Genomic DNA, 10,743 nt, shown 5'->3' with positions numbered 1-10,743 from the left:
AGCACTATGGACATGATATCCAAAGCACTCCTCAGCTCAAAAGGCGTTCTCTGTGGACACGGCCCTTTAGGCTACACATTTTCACTTGCATATAAGATATCTCAAAATGACTATTGTTATTAATGTATACAATTAAATGTCACTGTCTTTTCATTCAGTACTTACAGAGAAGCCAAACGTTGCTTTCTGTGCAAGTTTGTGTGAGCCAGGAAGCGGCGAAAAGTTCTTCGGACCTGGAAAGCTGATCTACAAAGGAGTGGACACTAACTACGGCCAGAGCTACAACCCAGTTACAGGTATGAGGAGGTGGGGGGGGGGGTTTTAGTCTTTTGAATAAAATTCCATTTAGTTTTAGTCATATTTTAGTCATCTGAAATATTTAACTTTCAGTTTAGTTTTATCTATTTTTTTGTTTTACAATGTTTTATTGATTTTATAACATTAAAGTGCATGGACAAAACAGACAACCAAACAGACTAACTAAATAAAAAATAAAAGAAGGGGGGGGGGGGGGGTCTAGTTTTAGTTGACTAAATATCAATTGATTTTAGTCGACTAAAATGTATTTGATGGCATCGTAATACTTTATATTATTTTATATTTATATTATACGTCTAGTTTTAGTCTTAGTCTAGTTTTTATTTGTCTGTTTATTTAGTCATAGTTTTTGTCCTCATAGCTTAGTTTTTATTTAGTTTCCGTCAGTGAAAAAAAGGTAGTGGACAAACCTTTCTGCTCATAGTTTTAGTCACAAAATGAACACTGATCCAAGAACAGTCTGGGTCAGGACCCATTTGTGGGTCGTAAGTAAATACCCTTTATTTTATGTTTCCTACATTTTGTTTTCATTATTATTATTTCAATATATATATTTAAAAGAAAATCACAAAACATGTAAATAATAATACATTTTGTGTATTTCATCTAAGCATTGTGCGCAGCATGTGTCTAGTTTGTTTATAATGTAGCAGCCTACATTCTCTCTCTCTCGCTCTCAGTCTCTATGTTGCCATGTCTGCTTATTATAAGCGACTTTGGGCTTGATTTCATTATTATTAGTATTATTATACACTATAATAATAATATTAAAAATGATTACCAACATGTTATCACACTACTGCTACACTATAATTTATAGTGTGATAACGTGTTGGTAATCATTTTAATTCACTGTGTTGCTTCTATTCTGTTACTTATTTTTAAATGAACGACACAATGCATTAGTCAAATGTTTTTTATTTAGCCACATATAAGACACAACGCATGCAGTAACATTTTCATAGACCTGGCTGCTTATTTCTCTCGCAAAATTTGGCAACACATGTACTTTCACTTTTTAAAATGCTGCGCCAACAGATCTGATCTACAAGCATAGAACGTGTCACGCAGCGGCTGTTTTATGTTTGTAGATCAGATATATATATATACAGCAGGATTGAGCACATGTGTTCACTTGTTGCGCTGCAGTGAGATAGGAGGAGAGGAGACGCTTACTTAGGAAACTAATGTGAATATTATGATTATGAATATAATAATATTGGTTTGTCAAGAGATATCCATGTGTTTGATAATAATAATTAAAATAAATGGCTAAATCTAAGGAATTCCATGAATCAGGGAGAAAGTAGCAGATCTACAAGCTTGTAATGCAACGCCTTGTGAGCTTGTAGATCTGCTATTTTCACCAGTTGTTTGGGTCCCGGCCGGGGAGACATAAAGTGTCTCTTTTGGGTCTCGAACTAAAAGGTTTGTGAACCGCTGGTCTATAGTGTCACTGTATAAACAAGTGTTCCTCTTCTGACGCAGGTTGTTTCACAGCACCAGTCAAGGGAGTCTACTACTTCAGATTCACTGCGTACCACCGTGGTGTCATAGGAGAAGAGATGGGAGTACAGCTCTACCACGATGACCAGAGGATCCTGTACAATGAAGAGAATGCTGGTTGCCGTACCTACATATCAAACGCACTGATTCTACAGCTGAAGAAGGGGAGTGTCATCTCCATGCGTATCCCTAGAGGCAGTAGACTTAGTGATAATGGAAACAAACAGACCACTTTCAGTGGTTTTCTGCTCTTCTCCATGAAGGAATAGCAGCCTTTATGTCCGCTTTGAAATGAATGGCTCAAATAATGATATGACTACTGAAGGCCTGGTTACAGTTAAGTAAAAGATACACAGACACACAGACACATGACATACTGTATGTCTGTGTACTGGTATAGTACATTTAAAACAACACTTTTTGAACAGTCGTACATTGTAATAATAAATAGAACCACTGGTATATCAAGGGTGCAAAACGTATTTATTCAACGACCCATAATTATTTACCTGCTGGTCATGATGACAAAAGCCTTGATAATTAATTGACAATATATTTGTTAAATAAGCTAAAGTAAGCCATAACGAGACACAAATATATATTTATTTAAGTTAGAATATGGAGATAAGAGGTTTGTGGCCGACATGTTTTGGTGAAATGAGGACTGGCCACTGCAGAGACACTTTAGCTCCACTAGCAAAGACTGAAAAGGCTGAGAAACACCACTAGGTGTCAGTGTTGGACCATTTAATATTGTAAACTGCAGCTTTGAACACAATCACCCTGCTGCTACCTATCATACTGTTGATGTTATTTTGTCTCGTTTTAATGTTTGCCTTTGCATTTATTTAGCTTTTATTCTGCTTCTTAATCATTGTACCTTGCATACAAAAAAGTGTTTCATTTTAAAATAGCAAATAAAATAATGTCAGAATAAGAACATAACTATGTTGGAAAACAGAAACATGACTAACTGATCTTTTGTGATGTATTGAACTTGTATGACGCACACTGCTGAAGAGTTGATAAAGTTGTTGTTTGTTTTTTTGTTCTCTGAGCAAAATAAAGATTTATTAATCTTCATCATAGTGGATCAAGTGTTAATTAAAGCTATGATGGATGGATGAATGAACGGATGGAACATTTTCAGATAGGCTGCTGTTATCTCGGCAGATTAATTTAGCCAGTTAACCCTGGATAAGTGTATCCATGACTCGGTTTCACAAAAGCAAATTGAAGCAATCCTACCTTAGTTACCATGGACATTTAGCTGTGAAGTTCGCCTGCTCCGGACCAGGCTAACAGTCAAGCTTTATTAATCCAGTGCCTTGTTGTTCAAGTGTTGTGAATTAGCTGTTAGTCCAATGACTCTAATCGTAAACCAATTACTTTTTCCACAGTTAATTCAACACCTATGTTTGTATATGGACTCATTTTAATGACCCTGCATTCAAATAAAATGAAATAAATACAGTAAGATTATATCAATTTAATGATATTACAGAAATAATGTGTGACCATGAATCAGAATTGTTTCACAATGACTCATGTGACATGTCATTGTCACTCTGTTAACACTATAGTTCATATTGTTATCAGATGTTTGATAATATATTTTACTCACTTTGAATAGTGTTCATTATTTTTAATAGGATGAACAGATGTATTGATTCCACTCATGGAGGATTGAGCAGTCCTTGTACTGAGCAGCCTGCAAATACAATGGAACAAAAATAAGTTTTAGCATGGATACTGGGTTTAACCACTTCACTACCAATCATTCTAAATACTTTGGAAAAGGTCAATCTACAGAATGACAACACCATGTTTTTGTTTGATTTTCAATCTACATTTGTGTTGACACTAGAGGTGTAGATTTCTGAATTTGATTACATTTCCATATGCAGTATCTTGATGGATTATTGTATCTACATTAAGTGCTAAATCAAACAGTATGCGTGCACACTACAATGTCACTGATTGTTGGGTTTGTTGTGACATTCTTGTCATGCACTTTTTGTCATCTACATCAGTGGTCAAACTTTTTTGTGTCAAGGACCCCCAAATTGACACTTATTAGCCCGGGGACCCCCATTTGAAAAGATATGCTAGGGCTCTTGCAGTGATTTTCAACCATTTTAATTTCAGGGACCCCCAGTTTGACATGCATTAGGTTGCGGACCCCCATTTAATGGCATTTCTATATCTGGGACCCCAATTTATATAGTAAAATCAATGTTAATTACATGGAACCAAATGGACCCGTTACACTCTCTGAGTTACAGACCCATAAGTGTCCATTTGGTTCCTAACTATCCATCATTTAGCTGGGGACCCCCTGGAACTCCCCCAAGGACCCCTGGGGGTCCCCCGACCCCACTTTGACAACCAACCTGTACCTTTGAACTGTACTTTAATGTGCTTTTTTCATGTGCTCAAACTTCGAAATAAAGTATTCATTCAATAAATAAATAAATTTTGTCGCCTTCCTAAGACAATAATTTGTTGACCGGCAGCAGTTCCGGTAGGAGACACAAAGAGTATCCTTTGTGTCTCCTACCGGAATCATCAAATTGTTGGCTTAGGAATGCGAGAAAAACTAAAAAAATATCTATGAATTCAAGTCTCCATGGGGTCCCTTTAATGTTGTCATTTTATCAACTGGCCCCTGGCCCCTTGCCATTTTTGTAATGTGGCCCCATAGGTTCAGCTAATTGAGCATCCCTGATCTACATTATTAAGTAGTTAGCATTAATAAATCATCACAAACCCAATTTCCTACTGATACCCAGCAGTAGGCCTACCCTGAAAAGAGATTTCTACCTCCACTGGCTGGACATCTGGGAAAAAAAATCTTGAAGAAAAACAAAACATACCATCCATATTGTGTTTCAGTTATAAGTTGGGAGATATAAAATGAGTAAACTTCATAACCTCATCATAGAAGGCGAGGAGAGAGCAATTTACACAGAATGACCTGATTAATCATTCACTCTTTTGTGGAAACAGCAGCTATGTGAGACACCACTGAGTGAGCCAACACTCAGCTTTGTTATTGTGATTGATTGTGTTAATTACGTTTTCCATGCAAGATACTGTTGAATGCACTTAGTGTAAGTCGCTTTGGATAAATGACTGTAATGTAATGTAATATACATTTTATATTTAACCTATACAAATATGTAGCCTATAAAAATATAGGCTATTAATTTCATATTATGAAATTAATAGCCTATTTGCAGCGCTTAATTTGTACATTATTAGGTGCCGGAGGCCATGACCCCGATAGTTTTTTTTATATACATATTACGGAGCCTATATTTTCATACAATGCATTTAATTGATTTAACAATAGACCTAGATGTCCAAATAACAGCATTAGAGGGGCTACTGTTTCCATATCAAATCGTAGAAACATTTGTTCCCTGGCTTTTCATGTGCCATATATATATATGGCACATGAAAAGCCAGGGAACGTGGCATATAATGTTATAAACCTGAACATGATATGAAAATTGAACGTGGCATAGAACGTTAAAATCCAGATCATGGCACATTTAAAGCTAGCCTTGGAACAAGACTGTCATAGATTTATTTTATCGAGTCAAACGTCAGATAAAATAAATCTATAGATAAAATATATCTATGACAGTCTTCATCCAAGGCTAATATAAAGCCAGGGAACGTGGCATATACTGTAACATTAAAAGCCAGAATGCCTAAACATTACCCAGCTATCCTAGCCAACTCACCTCGACCTTGTATATTCTCTTTTTCATGGACGCTTGGACTTTACCTTTCATTATACCCCCTGGGAGAACACTTACGTTAATAACTCTATTGGAGTTAAACGCATGAAGACCCTTTTTAACCCTCAATAGATACTTTCTAAAAAAGGAGGTTATTGTAAAGAGATTCACAGGCTCCAACATGTTTGTTTACAATGAGCAGCGGACGGGGCCTGGTGCCTCTTGGACCCGGACGTGGCGTAGGTCTACAAAATGACGTCAGACTTAACAAGCGAATAGTCATGTGATCAAGATGTATGTGTCCGATATTTTATATTCCATCCTACTTGGCTAACATTGGCTTCCAAAGTTTGCAGGATAGGTCTGTTTTGAACAAAATTCCTCAACTCATGCACGCAGCGTGTAATATCCGTGACATTTTGCACGCACATTCCCACTAGGCCGAGGAAGAAATGACACCCTTTTCAAATTGCCCTGTTATAGCGCCACCAGCAGGTCGAATTTAGCAAACCACATTTTTGGAACAAAATGCCTCATTATCATGAATGCAGTGTCCGATTGCCGTGCAAGGCCCGAGAAGAAATGGCACCCTTTTCACATTGGCCTATTATAGCGCCACCAGGAGGCCATAGTGACCTATCTGACCTGGCGGAGACTTGTGCTCCGAGGAGCACTTTTTCTAGTTTCCCTTTCTCTTCTGGTCGATTTCCCAATGAATGGATGAGGCATCACGCTTTTTAGTCTTGTTTATTTGCAGACACTAAATTGTAGGATAATAATAAGTATATGCCACCCAACTTAATAATATAATGTAATATGGAGTAGCCTATACATAAATGTTAGAGGTGACTGGTGAGTCACTACAACTCTTTCTAATGATTTAACATCATTGTTATTTAAGTACATCAAATGAATGCATATGAGGTGAGTCACTATAAAGCCTCATCGTTGTCTTGGGTCATCTTTCCAGTTCATTAACATGCTAAGGTGCAGCTATTGTTATTGAAGTTAATCAAATGGATAGAGGCCAGTCACTAGAAGTTAAAACAAACACAAAAAACAAGACCTTGAAACTGCTTGAATTAAAGAGGCCCATGATCTCAGAGTTTGAACCTTGTGCTCTGAACAAAACAAAGACATATACCTTATTTGTTTTATATTATTGTTCTGGTTCTAATCTTGTTACAGTATCACTGAGAATAAATATGGTGTATGGTTTAATAAGGTGCTTTTCATGATGTTAAGAGTTACTGATTCATGCTGATGTGTAAGCATGACTGGAAGAAAACAATTGCACTAAATAAAAACACTTTATATATAAAATAGCAGGAGACTGTTTTTTAAATTCCAAAAATAATTGGGTGGAGAGGCTGCCTCAAAGCAAGATGGCTGACAGTGTTGCTGTGCTGTCTGTCTATCTGTTTAAAAATCCTCAGTATTTCTCTAACCAAAAGGTTACAAGTGGTGATTTTAGATACTTTATTTAGTTACTCTTCTTTAAATCTGCAACCAAAAGGGAAATTGCTGATTGAAAGGGGAGCGTGCTGCAGGTCAGCTAACACCAGGCCCTCTACCACAAGCCAGGCCTTGGTTCCACGCAGAAGTGGATGCCCAGCTACCCAGGGCTATAGACACCATCCAGGCCAGGCCCAGGCCTCTGGAGCAGCTCAGCTAACCAGCCAAGCTACCTCCACTACAGCTACTGTACCATCCAGGCCAGGCCCAGGCCTCTGGAGCAGCTCAGCTAACCAGCCAAGCTACCTCCACTACAGCTACCATCCAGACCAGGCCTAGACCTTTGGAGAAGCCCAGCTGATCAGCCAAGCTACCTCCACTACAGCTACCATCCAGACCAGGCCTAGACCTTTGGAGAAGCCCAGCTGATCAGCCAAGCTACCTCCACTACAGCTACCATCCAGACCAGGCCTAGACCTTTGGAGAAGCCCAGCTGATCAGCCAAGCTACCTCCACTACAGCTACAGTACCATCCAAACAAGGCCAAGGTCTGTTCAGCAGGAGGTCACCACCAGATAAGCTTTACTTAACTGTTAAGATTGCTTTGCTTTGTGTGGCTTGTTTTTAGCCTAGAGCTGAGTAGGCTGGTTTTGTGGATGTTTAACCCTCTGCTGTTATATAACTACACTCCATATACAGTAGATCTGCTACTATGACTCTGAAACAACTCCATGTGGAGGTGAATGAATGAAGGAGACTATTAGACTACTCTCAAATACTATTGATCAAATATCTAACCAACAGGAGGTCATGAATATCTTGGTTAAAGAGATGGCAAAACGCTGAACAAAATGACAGGATTAACACACTGGAAAATAGGGTTGATGAGCTAGAGCAGTACTGGAGACTGAATGATATTATTGTCTCAGGACTGAACACTAAACCAAAGACCTCTATGCCAAGGCTGCTGCCCTGCTCAAAAAGAAAGGCAGGATCCAGGGAACCTGGACTGCAAATTGTAAAGTATTTATTAAATTGAATGGCCAGTTCCCAGAGCAAGCCACGGTTGTAGTAGTCCTGGAAGCTGGATGAACTGAGAAAGTTTGAGCAAGGGAATACTTACACGTCCTGGTTTTAATTGATACATCACTTTTATACCCTTTCATGGACTCCAGCTCTCACTGTTGTCACTGCCATGATATCCTCTCTAACTCAACTGTTTGTTGTACTTGCTGTACAAAGGTTTACCATCTGAGATGCACACCTTATTTATGAATATGAAATGAATGAATGGAGCTCTTGGACTTGTTCTGACTGTGTCTCTATATTCCCATATCATGATATTGATGATAATGATGGCATGGTTGAGGATACAATGCAAGTTTAGGTTAACGACTGACTCCAATCTTATGCATTTTAATCCTTTTGATTTGAGCCTACGTAGTGACTCTAAATGTACATTACGGTCATTTAGCAGACGCTGTTATCCACAGAGACTTACAATAAGTGCATTCAACATAGGTAGGGAACAAAACTACTAATCACCAGAAGTATTAAGTGCATTCTCTTCTAAAACAAGCAACTAAGAGTATACCTAGTGCTAAGGTAAAAGTGCAATATGTCAGCTACCTACTTTCATAAACAGATGAGACACATAGGAAAATCAAATGAGTAAGAGCTAAAACAAATAAGAGTATCGAATAAACAAGATCCAATAAAATAAAACAAGAGTTTGTACAACTAGTTAACACGTTACAGAGTTCATCCAGGAGATTGAATAACACACTGTATGGGGTCTCTACTAGTCATTAAACAACTAATATAGACTGAAATGATTAAAGCGGGTCATGTTTGGAATTGTAAACAGCTGAAATCAATACTATATCAGTATTCTGATATTAACCCGCAGTAAGTGAAGTTGGGGGCCGCATGTGGCCAGTTGCCCATGTATGCTTTACAGCAGGGTTACTCAACAGGCGGACTGCGGTCCGGTCATGGACTGCGGGGACAACTCTCCGCGGACCCTGGGCAAATTATATATACTAGACCATACCCGGTCGACGCATCCGTGGGGGGATATGCGCACATGATCTGGCAACCCGGGAGGCAGTTCATCCCTTAGCTGGGCAGCCCCGTAACCATGGCGACAGTGTTTGACACTAAAACGCTAATAAGAAGCTGAGATTTGATTAAATTGAAAAACGGGCTTCACAGTTAAGTTCAGATGGTAATGGTCAATGGCTGTGTGCAAAATCAGAGCAATTGCTCCAGCCACTGAGGAGAACCGGGTAGCTTCACGTACTCACCTACTCACCACTACAGAGGTTACTAGAATTATAGTAGGATATTTATTAAGAGATATATTTTTTGAGGATTCTTGGAGGGGGTGTGAAAAAGTACTTGATTTGTTGTTCTATTGTTTTCATGTTTATTGTCTCCGCCAGGCCGAAAGGCATGGCGAGAGAGTATGTTTTACCCTCCGTCCGTCCGTCCGTGTGTCTCTCCTGTCTGTGTGTTAGCAGCTAATCTCCGGCACTGTTGGCCCGGTCGCTCCGAAACTGTGCACACACACTCCCTGGATGCCAATTCAGAACCTCTGCCCCAATCTTTTCACATGGGCCTGTTATAGCGCCACAAGGAGGCTGATTTATGCAAAACCAATTTTTTTACATTACTCCTACAGATTTTATCCAAACGTCATGCACATCGGTAAACAGTATCTCCATAGTCATGTGATCAACAAGAATCTGTCCGATTTCCCATATTCCATCCTCATTGCCTATGGTTGGCTTCCAAAGTTTGCAGGATTTGTCCGTTTTGAACAAAAAGCCTCAATATATGCATGCAGCTTGCGATTTCCGTGAATTTTCACACACGCATTCCCACTAGGCCGAGGAAGAAATGCCACCCTTTTCACATTGGCCTGTTATAGCGCCACCAGCAGGTCTAATTTAGCAAAACACATTCTTGGAACAAAATGCCTCAAATCATGAATGCAGTGTCTGATTGCCGTGAAAGACCTAAGCATAAATGGCACCCTTTTCACATTGGCCTATTATAGCGCCACCAGGAGGCCACAATATCGTACGACTTGGCGGAGACCTGTGCTCCGAGGAGCACTTTTTCTAGTTTTCTCTGCACCAGGCGCGGAAATCCCGGGGGTTACGGGGGACATTTGTCTCCCCCTCGCTTCAGATTGGACGCTCCCCAAGTCATTTAGAATAATAAAAATAAATGTTAAAATATTCAAAAATACTTATTTAATAGAACCTGAACCCAGTTAAGCATCGTAGGTAATTAATAATGAATAATTAACATAACACAGTGTCAAATTAGCTAGATTAGAGAAATAAAAAAGTCAAAATGTTGGCGTGCGCGCTTTGCACGCCGGGGACCCCCTCTAGCCTCAACCCAGATTTGCGCCGCTGCTCTGCACCCCAGTTTTATTAAGTTGGTTGGTTGGGAGGGGATCCCATTTTATAAGCTTGGCTCGATTGACCGACTTAAATGAACGGACCCTATAGCCTAATTCAAAAAATGATTTGTGGACCTTCAAGATTTGTAGTTGAGTACCCCTGCTTTACAGTTTACACCATTGTAGAATGGAAAAATCTAATGGAAAAATCTAATTAACAGCGAGTCCTTTTCACTTTCAGCAGAATGTTTGAATGCTCTGTATGCAAATTCCACCAACCCCTTAATCACTAAACCTACT

This window comes from Gymnoscopelus microlampas (genome assembly GCF_963454915.1).
Source record: "Gymnoscopelus microlampas genome assembly, chromosome: 12".
In the NCBI taxonomy this organism is placed as follows: Eukaryota; Metazoa; Chordata; class Actinopteri; order Myctophiformes; family Myctophidae; genus Gymnoscopelus; species Gymnoscopelus microlampas.
This window is presented reverse-complemented; position numbering follows the sequence as displayed.